Here is a 20859-nt window from a genome sequence, read left to right as displayed (position 1 = left end):
CATATTCTAGCCATGTATATTTGAGCAACCAAGACTTCAGAAATGATCTTCCCTAACTGGATTGTCCAGGTTTCAGCTGTGAGTGGTTCTTGCCTGAAGACGACGAAGCAATTGACAACACAATAATTGTTGGAGGTTGACTTGCAGTATCATCAACTTCCAAGCATGGCTTCTTGGTAACAAATTTATCCATTGCAAACTTAATTCACAATACACTAAGAGACTAAAGTAAACAAATAAAATACAGTCATATAAAATAGTCCACTAGACACTAAACTGGAACACTAAACATGTCTGCAACATGGACTGAACGAAACTATCCACACTGAATGACTGCGTTTATAAATGAATATCGAGGTTTTAATGCTTTATAATATTTATTATATTAAACTTACAGTTATAAATGATATGTCAAATGAAAGAGCAAGTCAAACAGTTTTACCAAGAACCTTATAAATGTTCAATGTAAGCACCATTTGTCACAAGGCACACATAAAGTCTATAGCCGAGTTTTTCCCAATTGTTTATAAGTGTGTCTTCAGTGATTGTAGCAACAGCTGCTTCAATCCAATTTCTTAATTCAGGGAAGTCTGCTGGTAGCAGAGGCATGTACACACGATCCTTGATGAAGCCCCAAAGGAAAAAATCACATGGCGTTAGGTCAGGTGAATGTGGACGCCGTGCAAAGCAAGCCCTGTCATTGGGCCCCTTGCGGCCTATCCAGCGCTTGGGTACAGTGAAGGTCAACCAATTGCGTATTGTGCTATGCCAGTGAGGTGGCGCACCATATTGCTGGAAAATGAAGTTCTCTGGCTCATCTTCTTCCAACTGAGGGAAGAGCTATTTCTCTAGTGTATCAAGGTAAGAAGTGCCAGTTAGAGTAGGTTCACCAAAAAAGAAAGACCCATAAACCTTCCGCCGGGATAGGGCACAAAAAACAGTCACTTTATGGGAATGTCGTTGCATTTGTACCACCTCGTGAGGACTTTCTGAGCCCCAGATGCACACGTTGTGAGTGTTAACATGTCTACTAAGGTGAAAGGTCGATTCATCACTGAAGATAACATGATCCAGAAAATCTTCGTCACGAAACAACATTTCGTTTGCAAAGTTGGCACATAATCCATGGTCTGCTGGCTTTAGAGCCTGTAATAACTGTAAACGGTACGGACGTAGTTGTATGCGTTCTCTTAAAACTTTCCAAACAGTCAACGCGGGAACTTGTAATTCACGACTAGCCTTCCAGACTGATTTCTTTGGGCTATGGTGAACGATTCTCTCAGTCGCTCAACAGTCTCTTCACTAACTCTTGGTCATCCTGTGCTCTTCCCTTTACAAAGGCTGCCGGTATCTTCAAATTGATGATACCATCTATAAATGTTATTATCACTTGGAGGATCTCAACTGAACTTCAGCCGGAACGCACATCATCTTCGCTACTACAGCTGTCTAGCGGACTGCGACGGAAACATTGCATGCTGCACATGCACACTGGTGCTCAACACAACTGTTTTAGTTGCTCTTTCATTTGACATATCATTTATAACATTTTTAATGCAATAAATATTATAAAGCATTAAAACCCTGATATTCATTTATAAACATCCTGTACTACATGTAAAATATATGAAAACATTATGCACTACTGTGTAATGTGTGCAGCAGAGTAATGGTTTAGAGAAAATGGTTGATTGTATCACCTTGACAATGCACCCTGACCTGTAATGGTGAGGCCTGCCTAGAGGACTGACCTGAACCCAATGGAACGCCTTTGGGATGAGCTAGAACAGGGCTTCCCAACGTGTGGTCCGTGGACCCCTTAGGGGTCCGCCATTTCTTTCTAGGGGCTCCGCAGCCACCTTTCACAAAATCGTGTAAAATAATGAGTAAAATTATTGAATAAAAATGTGAAAATCAAATTCATCACTATTTTTTTTTTTTTTTTTTCGTGTGAAAAACGTGTACTTTTACTTCAGGTCGTATTCCCAAGCAGCCTCTGTGGTTCCTAAGTGAGAACGCATACACAGTTTAGTGCCGAAGAATGTGGCTTCTCTGATCTACTGTTTCACAGGAATACGGGAGTCGTTTGTGCGCCGGCTCACGGCGCTAGATGCACTGAAATCTTTTACGCATGCGCGGAGCGAGCTTTGTCGACCAATCACAGCGCTCGCTGGCACGTATGCGGCCACAGGCATCATTGAATGTTAAACTTGCTTTGTCAGTGCACTACCTATTTCGTAAGTCGATTTTTGACCAGTTTATTACTTATAACATGGATCGGTGGCTGAAGTCAGGAGCATTGAAGAAGGGTGCAGTTTCTCCATTGCCTTGACAACAAGGAGTTTCCAGTTGAAATGAATGAGGAGGGAGGACGACCAAAAGAAGAACGATCACAAGAAGCTCCACAGCCGGATTTATTATGTGAAAATGCTGCAAGTACTCCATTGGTTGCAATATCCTGTGGAAGTGGGATAACCAAGAAGCGTAAGTACAATGAAAGCTATTTATAAATGGACTTTATGGAGACAAAGGAGGGTAAAGCTCAGTGTGTAATTTGTGCACCTGTCCTTCCGAACAGTTCAATGGTTCCAGTTAAATTGCGCCGTCATTTTGAAGGTACTCACCCGGGCTTCCAGGCTAAAGACATCAATTTATTTAAAAGGAAGAGTGCTGAACTAACTGCTTCTCAGCATTGCATGAAAACTCTTGCAAAAACAATTAATGAAAATTCATTAAAAGCTTCTTTCTTGGTTAGTTATCGGATGGCAAAAACAAGCAAAGCTCATACCATTACAGAAAATCTCATAATTGGATCGTTAATTTCAAGTTGTTTTCATTCATCTCTAAACCAAAGACTATTGATACTTCGTGAGACGGGGGAGGGGGGGGGGGGGGTCATTCGGAACATGGCACTTGCATTAAGAGCTTTCAGTTCCCATGGGTTTCGCTCTGAAATTTAAAGTTACTGTACTCTTGACTGACTAGGGGTCCGCCATGGATTTTCAACTGAAGAAGGGGTCTGCCAGCTGGGAAGGTTGGGAAGCCCTGAGCTAGAACATCAGCTTCACCCCAGACAGCAGAGTCCAATATCACTACCATCTCTGGTTTTGGAAGAATGGGTTGCCTTACGCCCAAAGACATTCAGACACCTCACTGAGTGTCCTCACCTCCATCATAAAGGCAAAGGGTGGACACACTCTGTGTTAATGTCTACTAGCATGTGTCTAGATACTTTTGATCAGAGAGTGCAATTTTACCCAGCTCCAAGTACTCAAGAATCCTTGTGTGGCTACAGGGAGTAAAAGATGTTATTACTATTGGTTTGGATTGAATCATGGATGGATAAAACTTTCCTTAAAATCAGTTCCATGCATCATTCCTTTAAAAAAATTGATGGAAGGGAACATGAGGATGAGAGGTGAGTGCTGGCATAATTCGCATCAGCTTCTCACTGACAAACCCAGCTGAATACACCCACAGAAAACAATTGTCTACACCTACACCTACACCTACATCTATATTCTGCAAACCACTGTGAGGTGCATGGCATAGGGTATGTGCCAATGTATTTCTTCCCATTCCATTCACCTATGGAGTGTGGAAGAATGACTGCGTGCCTCTTACCTTCAAGATTCGTTTGTGCATGATACATAGGAGATTGTAGTACACTATGCTCATAAATTAAGGATAATGCTGATACATGGTGAAACAACGCTCTGGTGGGTGGTTTGCACATTTAAATCAGCTCGAGGTATGACCATGTGGTGTATTTGACCTGCGGTCATCGCACGGTGGTGCTGGCAGCAGTCAACATACGCAGAGGTGTGTTGGTGCATGTCTGAGTACGGTGCAGCGAGTGAGTGTACAGATGCTTTCAGATGTGCTAATGGTGACTGTGTGTTGAAAATGGCTGAAAGAACACATATTGATGACGTTATGAGGGGTATAATACTAAGGCGGCTGGAGGCTGGTCAAACACAGCAGGTCTGCAGGTCGTAGCACGGGCCCTCCGTGTGCCACAAAGTGTGATCTCAAGATTATGGCAACGATCCCAGCAGACAGGAAATGTGTCCAAGCACTATAGTACGGGACGTCCACAGTGTACAACACCACCAGAAGACCGATATCTCACCATCAGTGCCCACAGATGGCCATGGAGTACTGCAGGTAGCCTTGCTCGGGACCTACCGCAGCCACTGGAACAGTTGTCTCCAGACACACAGTCTACAGATGACTGAACAGACATGGTTTATTCGCACGTAGACCTGCAAAGTGCATTCCACTGACCCTCATCACAGGAGAGTCCATAAATCCTGGTGTCAAGAACACAGTACATGGTCATTGGAACAGTGGTCCCAGGCTATGTTCACGGATGAGTCCACGTATAGTCCGAACAGTGATTCTAGTCAGGTTTTCATCTGGCATGAACCAGGAACCAGATACCAATCCCTTAATGTCCTTGAAAGGGACCTGTATGGAGGTCATCGTTTGATGGTGTGGGGTGGGATTATGATTGGTACATGTACACCACTGCATGTCTTTGACAGAGGAACTGTAACAGGTCAGGTGTATCGGGACGTCATTTTGCACCAGTATGTCTGCCTTTCCAGGGGTTCAGTGGGTCCCATCTTCCTCCTGATGAATGATAACACACAGCCCCACCGAGCTGCCATTGTGGAGGTGTATCTTGAAGCAGAAGATATCAGGCGAATGCTTGTGCTCCAGATCTAAACCCCATCGAGCACGTCTGTGATGCTCTTGGTCGACGTATCGCTGCACATCTTCAAACCCCTAGGACACTTCAGCTCTGACAGGCACTGGTGCAAGAATGGGAGTCTATACCCTAGCAGCTGCTCAACCACCAGATTCAGAGTATGCCAACCCGTTGTGAGGTCTGTGTATGTGTGCATGGTGATCGTATACCATATTGATGTCAGGGTAAATGCACAGGAAACAGTGGCGTTTTGTAGCACATGCGTTTCAGGACGGTTTTCTCAACTTATCACCAATACTGTAGACTTACAGATCTGTGTCGTGTGTTCCTTATGCGCCTATGCTGTTAGTGCCAGTTTGGTGTTGTGCCACGTTGTGTGGCACCACATTCTGCAGTTATCCTTAGTTTATGAGTGTATATTCCTAGAATCTACTATTACCACTGTCTGCGAGGTCACTGATACACAAAGTGAACATCAAGGGTCCCAACACACTTCCCTGTGGCACATCTTTAGTTACTTCTACATCTGACGATGACTCACCGTCTGCTGCGTCCTCCTACTGAAATGTCCTCCAGTCATAAATTTCACTTGGTACCCCATATGATCATCCTTTTGACAATAAATGTTAGTGTGGTACTGAGTCAAATGCTTTTCAGAAACCAAGAAATACTGCTTCTACCCGACTGCCTTGATCCAAAGCTTTCAGTACATTATATGAGAAAAAGTGCAAGTTGGGTTTCACATGATTGATATTTTCAGAGCTGGTTGGCATTAAGGAGGTGATTCTGTTCAATATACCTCATTATATTTGAGCTCAGAATATGGTCTAACAGTCTACAACAAATTGATGTCAAGGATACTGGACAGTAGTTTTGTGGATCACTTCTACTACCCTTCTAACAGACAGGTGTGACCTATGCTTTTTTTCCATGAACTAAGCACTGTTTTTTTTTTTTGTTCAAGGGATCTATGATAGATTATAGCTAGAAGAGGGGATACTGAGCTACAAATTCAGTATAGAACCTGATAGGGACCCAATTGTGCCCTGGAGCTTTGTTCAATTTTAACAATTTCAGCTGTTTCTCAACACCACTGACACTAATTCTTATTTCATTCATCTCTGCAGTGGTATGAGGATCAAAATGGAGCAATTCTCCTGGATTTTCCTTTGCCAAAGAGCATTTGAAACAGAGTAAAGCATTTCAGCTTTTGCTTTGCTACCCTCAATTTCAGTTCCTGTTTTATTGGATAAGGACTGGGAACTAACTTTGGTGCTACCTACATCCTTTACATAGGCCTATGACCAGAACCTCTTTCGATTTTGTGAAATATCATTTTGACAATATTCTGCTACAGTAATCACTGAAGACACCACACATTGCTCTCTTGACAGCCCATGTGTTTCATTCAGCATCTCTCTGTAAATAGTCCTACAGCTTGGTTTCACATGTATTACACAGTAATCTCTATTCCTTTAGAAATTTCTTTACAGTGACTGTATACCATGGAGGGTCCCTACCATTACGAACAGTTCTACTGTGTACATATCTGTCCAGTCACTGCTCAACTAAGCCATAGTTCTTCTACATGCTCCTGCTCTGTGCTGAAAGTTTTAATTCTCTCATTGACATACGACACTATCTATTTTTTTATCTAGTTTACGGAACTTACAAATCTTTCTGGTTGTCTAGTTGTGTTAACTGAACATTCATATCTTTCTTGTTGTTTTACTTTTTCACGATTGTAAGAGAACACAAATTACAGTTTCAAGACAAAGACCTTTTATTTCATATTTCTGTGGTGCAGACTTCTAGGATGATACCCAGTTAGCCTGCACACAAATGTGAACCAGGAAGAGGCGCCGAAACAAATTGATGAGAAAAGGGCTTTATATCACATTTTGACTAAAGGAATGGATACATTCCTAGGACACATCCTGAGACATAAAGAATAACTAATGCATAGTGTACCGGTAGCCCCATGTCTAATTTAGGTTGAAAGGTCACTGACACAAGTTGGCAAAGCACAATTGCAGGCTTCATTAACCCAAGCTGTCTGTCTCTATAGTCTTAAATTTGTGATTATTGTTCACAGACATCACAACTCCTTCCTTCTCCACATTGCTTTTGCAGTAGGAAGCTGCTAGTTTCATTTTTATCCACCATACTCTGCAATCCACCATGAAGTAAGTGGCAGAGGGTATATCCCATTGTAAAAGTTGTAAAGGTTTCTTCCCATTCCATTCCCGTATTGTATGAGGAGTATGACTGATGGTGGATGATGTCTGAGTAGTTGTCGCGTGACAGCATGAAGTGTTCACTGCAGTGAGATAGGTTAAAAAGGCGGAAAAACTAACGGGAGAGGGAATAGGTGGATAAAGGGATACGGTGTTACAGTGGTTGTTGATAGGCTGGTGATTTGACAATGGAGAAGGCTCAATTATGGCGATGAGGTATAGTTGTTGAAAGATTTGGTGGAAAATAGTGTTGAAGGTACTTGGTGATCAGAAGCAATGACTGTGACAAGATCTCGGTACCGCTATACAGTGCAGACTGCAGCTAACGATTACGCCATTGGAGACGTTAGAAGCGGCAACTGAACTGATGACACGTGCAATGACGGCGGTGGCACGAAAGACGACAGAGGAAAATTGGGAACGCAAAAACTTTACCCAAACAATGAAAGCAATCTGAGAGCAGTTAGGCTAACCACTCCTAGAGAAAAACTAGGAGCTACAACCCTCCGATGGGCGGAGTTACCTGAATTATTCTGAATTCACAGGATACACATGCAGATGTACAGTTTTGTTCGTAAGTTGGGCTACCAGTTGAGAAAAATACATGTAAGTTATAGGTACAATAAACGTCTCAGGACGAAACCATTAACACAGCAAGCTACGTAAAAACGATGCGTTTCTTCCAAATAGGGCAAACAGTAAATCGACAACGTGAAAGATAATGCACTCACTTGCCCTCAACGCCACAAATTAGCGTTGGAAAGGTCCACAGGTTTCATTGTGCGTATTTCCTTTCAAAAATTTCGAAATGAATTTTCAGTTTTATTCTCTAGTGAAGCCGGTGCCCACAGGCAAAGAAGCACTAACTCGAACATAAAGAAATTATTTTTCTGTCACGACATTCACAGTAGTTACCGCACGTTCTGTGATTTTCTTTATTTTCCTAACTGAGCAGTACTGAAATTTCTTCTGCTGACGATACCTCAGTATACTGCTGATTTTAAATTCTCGAGCGTCGGGCCGGAGTTAGTATCTTTCGCCTTACAATTGCACGCGTTGCTAATAATTTCGTGGTGGTTGGTAAGCCTGATCAGTAAAAAGTACAGCAAACAACTGGATGCAAACGGGAGTTGTGATTATTGTTGCGGCTAATGCGTAATGTTTTGATTGGCGTTTATTGTTGCGGATTTGGTATCGTGAGAGTTAGACAGCACAGTTGTTTCTAAAGAACTTGCTCAAGAACAAGCCACATTTACCTAAGTTTATTGGGTCAACGTACTCGGATGCTGCGTCGGTCGTCAGGTTGAGGTAAGTTTCATAGCACATAACAAAAGGAACGTGCCCTGGGCGGCCACATTTATCTCAATTTAGTACGCTAACATACCCTGGTGTTGTGTCGGCCGTCAGTTTGAGGTAAGATTCAAAGAAGAAACGTGATATTAAATACAGTATAGCGTTCGGCATCAATTTCGAAGCTAAACTAATTATTAAGTATGCAGTGCACCACCCTATCATTAATGTGGGACCACAGAGTATTCAGTGAATAAGTTTGTAATCGTGTTACTCTTCAGGCTGCATGTATATATTTACCAGGTGCTGAACATCTCAGTTTATAATAGGGGCGCCAGTTGTACTATTTTTACAACACTTCGCATTTACACTTTTAACTAATTTCTATTACTCATTCCTAAACTCGTAACTAATTATCTGCATTTCCGTAGTATTGGGTATTTGCCATTTGTGAACTAGGTTAATTATTCAGTTATAATAGTTGTCTGTCGTAATAAGTTTATTTATTTATTTAATTTTTATTTTTTTTTTTACATTCATGGCCCTTACGTTGTTTTCAACGTCGATTTTACTATGCTTCATAACGTCATAACTATACGCATTGTCGATGTTGTAATTATCGTGGATCATCTTACGTACCTAGGTCAAATCTGCACCGCAATCAGAAATCATATATGTTAGACACTGTGATTCGACGAGGTTTCGGGATTGAAGCCGGATCATGTTGACTTCTTGCCACAATATTTCTGTTGGCGGACATTCACCTGAAGATGGCTGGACGATTGCCAAGAAGTCAACATGTTCCGGCTGCAATCCCAAAACCTCATCGAATGTTAGAATGTGTCTGCACCCTATACCCAAATTTAGAACTTCCTTGTATTAATCTGCAAACAAATGACCTCAATGTAGTCCAGATCTTAAAACCTCACATTCCTTCCTAAATTGTAGCACCACAAAGAACGGTGTAAATAATACGATTATTTAACAGGGCATTCAAAAGTTATATTGCGCATCTAACAAGGGAACCTCCCCATCGCACCCCCCTCAGGTTTAGTTATAAGTTGGCACAGTGGACAGGCCTTGAAAAACTGAACACAGATCAATTGAGAAAAGAGGAAGAAGTTGTGTGGAACTGTGAAAAAATAAGCAAAATCTACAAACTGAGTAGTTCATGGGAAGATAAGCAACATCAAGGACACTGGGACCGCAAGAGCGCCGTGGTCTCGTGAGTAGCTGCGGAACGAAAGGTCCTTGGTTCAAATCTTCCATCGAGTGAAAAGTTTAATTTTTTATTTTCAGTTTATGTGACAAACTCTTATGTTTTCATCACTTTTTTGGGAGTGATTATCACATCCACAAGAAAACCTAAATCGGGCAAGGTAGAAGAATCTTTTTACCCATTCACCAATTATACAAGTTAGGTGGGTCGACAACATATTCCTGTCATGTGACGCACATACCGTCATCAGTGTCGTATAGAATATATCAGGTGTGTTTTCCTGTGGAGGAATCTGTTGCCCTATGACCTTGCGATCAAATGTTTTCGGTTCCCGTTGGAGAGGCACGTCCTTTCGTCTACTAATCGCACGGTTTTGCAATGCGGTCGCAAAACACAGACACTAAACTTATTACAGTGAACAGAGACATCAATGAACGAACGGACAGATAATAACTATGCAAAAATAAAGAAAGTAAAATTTTCACTCGAGGGAAGACTTGAACCAAGGACCTCCTCTCGTCCTGCAGCTGCTCACGCTACCACAGGACCACGGCGCTCCTGAGATCACATTGTCCATGATGTTGCCTATGTCGCCCATGGACTGCTCAGTTTGTATATTTTGCTTATTTTGTCACAGTCCCACACAACTTCTTCCTGTTTTCTCAATTGATCTGTGTTCAGTTTATCAAGGCCTATCCACTGTGCCAACTTACAACTAAATCTGAGAGGGGTGCGATGGGGAGGTTCCCTTGTAAGCAGCAAACTGACTTTCTTTCGATTATGTAGTGCAGAAAAGTGTTGCATTATATTGTTGTCTGGTAGTAGCAACTTTTTTGCTGCTGCAGCACTGAGGCGTCTGTGGTATACGTGGACCCAAAATAGCCATAAATGTGTTATTTGATTTAGGCTAAATTAGTAATAGTTCATAGCATGACATTGACAGGATACGAGATACTTCACGCAGTTAGGTGTATTGAGAGTAGTCCTACAAGACACGGCTAAAAAGCAATGAGTTACAACAGCCAATTAGTCCTTATTGCAGGCTGTATTATCGCCATGGAATGGCAGGAATACATTTGCAGATCATTTATCTAGGATTTTAAATTAAAAGTCCAGACTTTCCGTTCCATGTCCACGACTATAGTTGATGTGTCGACAGAAGTGCCGACACAGTGTTATTTTGAGGGGGCCGATAGGCACGCTATAAGCTCACGCAGAATATCTTGAAGTCTGAAACAGGATACGTATTAAATGGTAGCAAGAAAAGTACGTAGCTGCTATTATACTTAACTTTTATACCGTCCTTTGTTGTATACATCGTTCTTGATGAGACATTTCATACGATAACTATCAAACTATGTAAGGCTAATGGCGCCTTGCTAGGTCGTAGCCATTGACTCAGCTGAAGGCTATCTGTCTCTCGGCAAATGAGAGAAAGGCTTCGTCAGTGTAGTCGCTAGCAAAGTCGTCGTACAACTGGGGCGAGTGCTATCCCGTATCTCGAGACCTGCCTTGTGGTGGCACTCGGTCTGCGATCACACAGTGGCGACACGCGGGTCCGACATGTACTAAATGGACCGCGGCCGATTTAAGCTACCACCTAGCAAGTGTGGTGTCTGGCGGTGACACCACATTTGTATCTACGCAACTGGGTATACAGAGACATTAAGAAAAAGAGTGAATGTTTGTGCCACAGAACGCGAACTAAACCGTCCTAGAGTAATAAATAAGGTAGCTGAACACGTTGACAACTTCACAGAAACATTACGCTGATTCAAATAATATATTCGTACAGGTAGCAGAAATAGACATTAATCCTATACGAAGTAAAGCACTAGGGATTCTGCACTAAAAATTTCAGAAATATAATAAAAAAGCCAGTTCACTTGTTTTGCACTTAAAAGAACACTGGGAAATGTCTTTATGGTCGCTCCCATCAGCCACAGCGTTGAGTGTTGCCATCAGTTTTGGCAGCGGATACTACTTCCACACGGGTAGCTATAGCATCACATGGATATTTCCCATTGTCCGACTATACTCCGTTCATCGTAAGACTAAACCTCATGTAAACGTTACTCTATGCATTCTACCGCGTTTGCTGAAACCTCATTGGATTTCGTTTCACGTGGAGCGGAAGCCAAGCTGTCTCGAGTAAGTACAAAATGAGAATCCTTTTTAGTCTGTCCGTTACGCGTGCATCGACTCAGCGATGATACGGGACAACAGCTTTACCGGCGCATTTAACTTGAACAGCGCTAGCCGGGCAAGTGATTCACCTAACCTGCAACGATGTGAACAGCTGCAGTAAAGACGCGAAAAGAGACGAACCGAGAAACAATATAGCTTTAAATGTCATTTAATTGTCAAACAGAAGGAAATAATAAATGGCAAAACAGGCGTTACGATAGGTGACCGGACGGAAAACATAACATGCTGTCGATCATAGCTAACATAGTAAACTAAAAGCAAGAGTGATGAAAATTCCTGATTTTAACAAGGGTAATTTTTCTGCGTGAGGTATGTATAGCGTAAAACCGCACTGCAGATTTCCCATGTAGTTAAATATTGAAGCCATGAAGGTACTACAGTCAGCCGTCTGGTAATCTCATAAATCATTCCATATCGGACTCCGATGTATAGGGTACATTTCAGTACAGCTACGTTGATAACGAGTCAATCAGCAGCTGCCACTAAAAAAAATCCACATTTCCTCCTCTTTCATGATGTGCTGATCTGCATGTCGTCATCGTTCGGCAGTGACGTGCGACGAAGCTTCGCGCGTTAGTTCCAGTACGTTTGGCAGCTTAAGTGTCTTGTTATTTCTCGCGACAAATCCCTTAATTTGGTTCCAGATCAATTCTGTTGGGTTCAGATTGTAGTGTTACGGCGACAACTGTAAAAATGCAGTATTTGTACAGTGACGCCGCGAAAATTGTTTCCATGTTTCTAGACGCGTATCACTTTGGCTCCTCGAGACCATGTCTGTCGAAGAACAATGTGCATATTCAGATAAAGAGTATTTGATTCTTCATTTTTCTCCAAAACAATTAATTGTGTAATGTTGTGTAATGTTAATAATCTTTCATAAAATATCGATTTTTAAGAATGTATGTTTGCAATGAAAACCAGAATTTCGCGTGCGATATGTAATTAGAAACTAGAAAACATGGATTTTTCTTCAAAAATGATGGTAAAGTGAGTTAACAAGTATTTGATGAATTTCATATTTAAATGATATAGGTATTCAAACCGAATAAACAAAAATTATAGATCATAGCGAGCTTCGAACCGCAGCCCGCCAGCATATACGAATATCGCTCTACGACGCTACCAGTTATGCCGCTTAAATGGTTCAAATGGTTCTGAGCACTATGGGACTTAACTGCTGTGGTCATCAGTCCCCCAGAACTTAGAACTACTTAATCCTAACTAACCTAAGGACATCACACACATCCATGCCCGAGGCAGGATTCGAACCTGCGACCGTAGCGGTCACGCGGTTCCAGACTGTAGCGCCTAGAACCGCACTTCTACTCCGGACGTATGCCGCTTAAAAACAACGCTGATCTTTCGCTGCAATCTTGTGAAAAACATAAACAACACCTTGTTTCTCGCCATTAACAGTGTTCGGCGCGCGTGTTTCAGTACGCAGCAGGAAGTAGTGTCATCATTTTCACGAACAGCGAGACAATCAGAGCAGAAGTAGCGTTTACAGAGATTGTGACTGTACGGGATTTTTTAAGTATAAATTACATAGCTAAAGTATGATTAAGAAACACGTTGATGGCGTGTCTTTGAAAGGTTCTTTCACAGTGACGTAGTAATAAGATATCCAATACATAAAGTTGGACCTACTTCCATGAACGGAACATCATCTGTGCACGAGAGCTACGGCTGTTGACCATCATCGCGTTTGTGTGTATTTACATTAGGTTTATTCTTATGATGAACGAAGTATAGGTATTTCTAGTCAGCCATGAATATTTCCACTCTGTGCGCGTCGTCGCACAAGGAGGAGGGTTCATTATATTCTATAAATCGGAATTAATCATGGATAAACTTAACTGTTTTATGTATTCAAAAACACTCCGTATTACGTAAGTTATACATGATGTGGTTATTTTGAAAAAAAAAAAAGTTTAAAATATTATAAAATTATGACACTGTCAGTTTTAACCGGGAACCTGTAAACAGTACGAACGTAGACACTTTTTCCGGCCTCTACCGATCCGAACCAGTATGGCTGGACATTGAAACAATATACAGATTTCTCATACTGGACACGAATTTACGCATTTCACACCCTCTCCCCGCTGACACTGACCAGAGGCAATCGCTTTACTATTACTGCAAGATTCTAGTGAAACTCGGTAGAAGTCTTTTACTTCATTATTTGCGATTGACAAGCGAAATGGTAGTAGGATACAGAAATAAGACTTACTGCTGGTCGCAGAATCAGATCAGGATGTGGATCAGGTACTCCTCAGACAAGAGTATTGCTGTCTTTCATAACATTTGCGGACTAGAACTTCCCACTTTCTTGTCTTCAGCGGTATGGAGCAGTTTAAAGAGCCGTACCACCACATACGACAGAATTACGGAAGTGTGCGATCGCTACTTTCTTAGATTTCTCAAACTTTCAAGTACAGTAATTAATAACTTTACAGCTAAATATTTGTGTAAGTTTTCAAAAAGTTTCTACAACGTTATTAGGTACACGTGACTGTTTTTACCGTGTGCTCTAACGTCAGAAACATGAAATTCCCTACCAAGGTTAACTTGAAAGAAACGCTCTTATTTCCCTTTTTTTCGTAATCATTAATATTGAACTAAAATTCTACTACCAATTAGAAAGCTCAATTGGGAGCATGCCTCAAAGTTTGGAGTACATTTTATTGTGTTTACATTCATTGTGATGCAGGAAGGCTTCCAAGTTTAAAAGTTTATCAAGTAACCCCGAAAGACGGTAGCATTTTTCTGTACAGCGAGTCTATGATATATATGCACGACCACACATGCTCCCCAGTGCACAAAGGACATCCTAACATCATCACTCTTGAAATAAATGGACCCAGTACAAGTTTGTTGGAACAGTTTCAAATTTGTTGTACAGTGTGAGTCACTAACTATTGCCACCAAGAATAACTCCGAAAGTGTGATAGGAGCTGACAAAGTTGCATGGGACAACGGGGGCCATAATATGACGTTGGTTTTTCGTTGCTTGATGGGGTCACTTCAGAGGTATGAAGGTCAACTTTGTTTCTATAAATGGGATGCTATAGTTTGGTACCTATTTTCTGATAGCGACTATCGAGACGAATCCAGTGATGTGTAACAGTAAGGCCTTTGAAGGTCAACGAAGATCAAAAAGGTGGCATGAACGTTCATTTACAGAAAGTGTTCGGAGTGATGACCACTGGTATCAACGCAGTGCTGCAATCTTCTTATCATGGATTGAGTGGTATTCCTTATAACCTCGGCCCTTATCGAAGCACTTAAGGCCAAAGAAACTGGTACACCTGCCTAATATCTTGTAGGGCCCCCGCGAGCACGCCGAAATGCCGCAACATGACGCGGCATGGATTCGACTAATGTCTGAAGTAATGCGGGAGGGAATTGACATCACGGATTCTGCAGGGCTGTCCATAAATCCGCAAGGCTACGACAGGGTGGAGATCTCTTCTGAACAGCACGTTGCAGGGCATCCCTGATATGCTCAATAATGTTCATATCTGGGGAGTTTGGTGGCCAGCGGAAGAGTTTAGAGACTCACAAGAGTGTTTCTGGAACAACCCTCTAGCAATTCTGGACGTGTGGGATGTCCCATTGTCCTGCTGGAATTGTTCACGTCCGTCGGAAAGCACACTAAACATGAATGGGCCCAGGTGATCAGACAGGATGCTTGCGTACGTGTCACCTATCAGAGTTGCATCTAGACATATCAAGGGACCCATATCACTGCAACAGCACACGTCCCACACCATTACAGAGCCTCCACCATCTTGAACAGTTCCCTGCTGACATGCAGGGTCCATGGATTCATGAGGTTGTCTCCATACCTGCACATGTCCATCCGTTCGATACAATTTGAAACGAGACTCGTCCGACCAGGCAACATGTTTTGAGTCATCACAGTCCAATGTCGGTGTGACGAGCCAAGGTAATGTGCAAAGTCTTGTGTGGTGCAGTCATCAAGGGTACGCGAATGGGTCTTCGGCTCCGAAAGCACATGTGGATGATGTTCGTTGAATTGTTCGCCCACTGACACTTATTGATGGCCCAGCATTGAAATCTGCAGCAATTTGCGAAAGAGTTGCACTTCTGTCACGTTGAACAATTCTCTTCAATCGTCGTTGGTCCCATTCTTGCAGGATCTTTTCCGGCTGCAGCGATGCCGGAGATTTGGTGTTTTTCCTGATTCCTGATATGGTCGTACGGGAAAAATCCCCACTTCATCGCTACCTCGGAGATGCTGTGTCCCATCGGTCGTGCGCCGACTATAACGCCACGTTCAAATTCACTTAAATCTTGATAATCTGCCATTGTAGCAGCAGTAACCGATCTAACATCTTATATAGGTGTTGCCGATCGCAGCGGCGTATTCTGCCTGTTTAAAAATTAAATTATGACTGACTGCGTGCTCCGATGATAGAATTCACTTAAATCTTGATAATCTGCCATTGTAGTAGCAGTAACCGATCTATCATCTTACATAGGCGTTGTCGATCGCAGCGCCGTATTTTGCCTGTTTAAAAGTTAAATTATGACTGACTGCGTGCTCCGATGATAGAATTCTAGTAAATGAGGTCGGGTGCAAAGTTACAATCGTATTCAACATGCTGCCCCTTTCCTTGTGAGCAATCGCTGACGCACATGAACGCAAGAGCAGGCACAAAAATTGTAGAATGAACGCGAGTTGGGTATTCGTATTTACACGTTGCTCATTGTTCAAGCAGTGTGATATGTATCTATTTCTTTGCTCCGCAATTTGTGCTGCGTTTATTGTGATGAGAAAGGCCAGAAAAGAAAACAGAATGTGGCTATGTGTAAAACTGTATCAAAACAACAAATATACGACAAACGAAAAGTGATGGTGACGTTTAGTTTCCAAATTTCAGGTGTAATTCACTGCGATATTGTATATTTACTCCTTAGGGAACTGCAACGATATGGCTGGCCATAACAATTCGCTAGCTAGCAACCGGCGACTTATACAGGGTGTTCGGAAATTTCCGTTACAAACTTCTAGGACTTGTAAAGAGGAGCGAGTATATAATATTTTGAATAGGAACGCATGTCTCAGTTCAGATGTGTCACGCGTCTGTTGAGAGAAAAAGAGAAGTTGCATGTCCTGGTATGCAGTAGGGTAGACAAATTGACGCGCACTACGTCACACAGTCACTTGATCTAATGCATTAGTGCTGTTCTGCACGTACAGTACGCTGGGCCCTTTTTTGTTTTGGAATAATGTAAACACGATCTGTTTAAGTGTTAATACACTTAAACAGATCGTGTTCTAGTGGAGACTGGAGTCTGTGGCATTACCGCATTTGATGGGTACGAGGATGTTAATAACTAAACAACTTTTTATAAAATAAAATACCAATGAAATAACCTTTACAGAACGACTAGGCGCCTCACGCAAGTATTTCTATTCCAGGAATAATCACCGAGATGCTTTATTTCGAGAAACTTATCAAATAGGTCCACCTCGTATACAGGGAAATTTTGAACAGGAACCAATGTCGGTACAATGGTTTCCATTCAGATGTTTAACTCATCCACTTTTGCTTGAAGAACTGAATTAGGTGTAACGCAGTACAATTATTAGTTATTAATTCAAAGGGAAACATAACGAAACACTTGATAAATGGCTGTTTCGTTATGTTTCCCTTTGAATTAATAACTAATAATTGTACTGCGTTACACCTAATTCAGTTCTTCAAGCAAAAGTGGATGAGTTAAACATCTGAATGGAAACCATTGTACCGACATTGGTTCCTGTTCAAAATTTCCCTGTATACGAGGTGGACCTATTTGATAAGTTTCTCGAAATAAAGCATCTCGGTGATTATTCCTGGAATAGAAATACTTGCGTGAGGCGCCTAGTCGTTCTGTAAAGGTTATTTCATTGGTATTTTATTTTATAAAAAGTTGTTTAGTAATTAACATCCTCGTACCCATCAAATGCGGTAATGCCACAGACTCCAGTCTCCACTAGAACGGAGGCCCTTACGCACTGCCTACAATTAGAGGAAACAACGCATACACAAATGCGCATGCGTAGTTGAGCTGTTAGAAATGAATGCGTACGCGCAACGTCGAACAGAAAAAAGGCATCGCTTGGACGCATCTTAAACGACAACATATTAGAAAGAAATGATAAGACCCTCCTGTGTCTTGCTTTGGTCACCGCAGTCTTAGTTGTTTTAACAGAGAGGTCGTGCTATTGTGACATACGGTAGCGTATTTGTAATTAATTACCCCTAACTGATGATCGTTATTAATAACAGAATAAGGCGTTTTAAGTAGCATAATGTGTTGGATTAAAATGATCATTTATGTTTCGACTGTAGAGTAATGAAAAGTCAAATCATTTCTTTTAAGCGTTTCCACAAGGCGATCAGTCTTAATAACTGAAAGTAGGCACAGAATTTTTCCTCTGTGTTATCACATCTCTATTACCTTACTTTGGGTAGTTCCATTTTCGTATTACACTATAGCAATGCATAGCGTTATATCATATGTTCGAATTGTATTTATACTCCCGGAGGAGTGTGCAAAAATTGCCGTAGCGGACGGTATTTCACGTCCACTAGGCGGGGTATTGGTAAAAGTTTTCAACTAGCAATAATCGCACCTCGGATAAACCTCATTGGTTACGATATTGCCACTGCGCAAAGGTAATTCAAGCAGTCTGCTGCCCACTACTTATGACCTAAGGCAATACCTATTTTTGACGAGTACAGTATTCAGAAATTTGTTGGAAATATGCAACGAGGATTATAAAACCATCTCAGCTCGTAAGCTTTTGGAAAATAATCGTTTTTAATTTCCTAAAATGAAATTTAAGTTTGTAAACAATAAACTATAAGGGAATGAATAGAGACCAATGTTGCTGCGGTGTGTCCTGCCATCTGGTGAAGCAAACTGTACTATTGCAGTCGTGATTCAGTGACAATACGGAAGAGGCGCTTGCGTCATTTCCCGGAATTAAACGGGTTTAGAAAACTATCGTCTGCTGGAATGAATGAATATCTTGTATTTTTAATTAATAAGTTATTGATGGTGTGTGGAATTATGACAAAGATCGTTATAGTCAGTGGTGCGTCTGGGCTTACAGTTTCATGCTGTTAATTTGCTCCCAGTAACTAATGTATTGGCTGGTTCATTTGAGGTTAGGGCGCTCACACCGAAGTTATTAGCGCCCAATTAATTTAGCATCGGACACATGTTTCCCGATTCATTATCGCTACTCTCGCACATAATGTGATTAGTTTAAGAAGCTGGTGTAGTAAATTAAGTCACTACGAATATATTCATTTTCAGCCGCAATAGTGTTAATTATGTTGGCATCATGGATTGTGTTTCAGTATATACATTCATATCCCGAGTTATCCCCATTTTTCTTATGCTTAGAGACTGTTGTAGTGGAACAACCATTGCGCTTTTTAATCAGCGCTGGTATCCAAAAGGACACCAAAATTGCCGTTAATGATATTTCAATACCGTACCTTTGCCAGGCGACACAAATGTTATTAAATCCTTGACGAACATAATCTGCAGAAAACACTGGTAATGTAAAGGTTGATAGAGTTGTCCAGAATTAATAGGGCATAATAAACTGTGGAAGAACTGTGACATTTATGTAGGTCTAGTGTCCTTGACAAAAACTAGAGTCTTCATGCCTGTTTTTACAAATTGGCAAGGAAGAAAACTGCACAGTGACACACAAATTTTTGGTATATGTATTAGGAAGACTTGAGTGGGAGATACACCTTATCCACCTAAATGTAGTGTCACCAAATCATGAATCGAGATTACAACAGCTTTAAAAATTCTTGAGATGCTCAAAAACGACTTCTCTGACGAAAAAGTCAATGTAGTCTCACCTTTGTAGAATAAGTAAAGACATATAAAAATATGCACAGAAGGATACTAGCAAAGGCAATATCTTGAGGAACGATAGCGTAATAAAACCATCAGACAACAAATGAAAATCTCCCTGAGAAATTGTAAAAAGTGGAAGAGATGAGAGATGTGAAGGTTGGAATAGAATATAATATTTTTACTAGCCTTTCAGTATTTTTCATACAATTGGCTTCGTCAAAGTTTACAGAGGGTATTAGTTTCAGTACGATATTCAAATAGTTGCAGAAAAGGGAGAAAAGGAACTAAAGACCTTTTCTTCAGCATTATGTAAAACAATGTTTTATACAGTAATGAAATAGACACATAAGAAAAGAATCACAGTAAATAACTTGCTTATATAATATCAAAACATTTTTTTCATAATTTAGGTAAAACATATATTTTGATGATTAGTTTCTAAGAATTCTTCAGTTGTATAGAATTCGTTGTTTTTTAGCCAGGTTTGCAATGTATTCTTATATTTATTTAGTGGTACTGTACGAGCTCAGCATGGTAACTTATTGAAAAATTTTATGCTTAAGTACTTATAGTTATTATGGACTACAGCAAGTCTTGTGGAAGGCAAGTCGAGCAGATGACCGTTTCTTGTACTGTGTGCATGCACATCACATCTCATGTTCATTTTTTTCAGATTTTCTCTGGCATATATTAGACAGTTATATATGTACATGCTTGGCACTGTCATTATGCCAAGAGATTGGGAAAGCACAGATAACATTAAGATAGGTAAAAAGTCTTACCACATTATATAAATACCACACTATCTTGTGATACAATTATTTCAAATTCCATTTAAACAGATGGTACAACCTCCAGACCTCGGACACTGAAACCAATATCATGCTGTTCTCTGATGACAGTAGTGTAAGTATAAGTGGTGTTAAGGAATCTTTTTGTAGCTAGCTAGTTAGTTACATGTTCCATGGATCATTTTGCGTGTACAACTACTGATCCCAATCTTCTGTCCACACATTCGTGCTTCAGTGCTAACAAGCTGATACTTTCAAAAAAGTTAAATTCAGTTTCAAAAAAGGAGCCATTCATGTGGACTGTGTCACATTGTCTTGGGATCAGAATGAAGAGATGTATTCTGGTGGCAGGATATTCAACAAGATCTTGCCTCTTTCAGAAAGCTATGTGCTGATATATATATATATATATATATATGTGTGGTTGCTTCATCAGGAAAGAGAGGGAAAGACGAAAGGTTGTGGGTTTTAAGGGAGAGGATAATGGTTGCTTCATCA

General features: G+C 41.1%; 1 non-coding gene across 1 annotated transcript; it reads right to left on the bottom strand.

Moving 5' to 3' along the window:
* Positions 1 to 18224: 18224 nt before the first annotated feature.
* Positions 18225 to 18365, bottom strand: LOC126425430 (U4 spliceosomal RNA). The gene has a single exon (XR_007576295.1). It is a non-coding gene; the product is annotated as a U4 spliceosomal RNA (small nuclear RNA).
* Positions 18366 to 20859: the final 2494 nt, after the last annotated feature.

Source organism: Schistocerca serialis, chromosome 10 (assembly GCF_023864345.2).
Source record: "Schistocerca serialis cubense isolate TAMUIC-IGC-003099 chromosome 10, iqSchSeri2.2, whole genome shotgun sequence".
Lineage (NCBI taxonomy): Eukaryota > Metazoa > Arthropoda > Insecta > Orthoptera > Acrididae > Schistocerca > Schistocerca serialis.
This window is presented reverse-complemented; position numbering and strand designations above follow the sequence as displayed.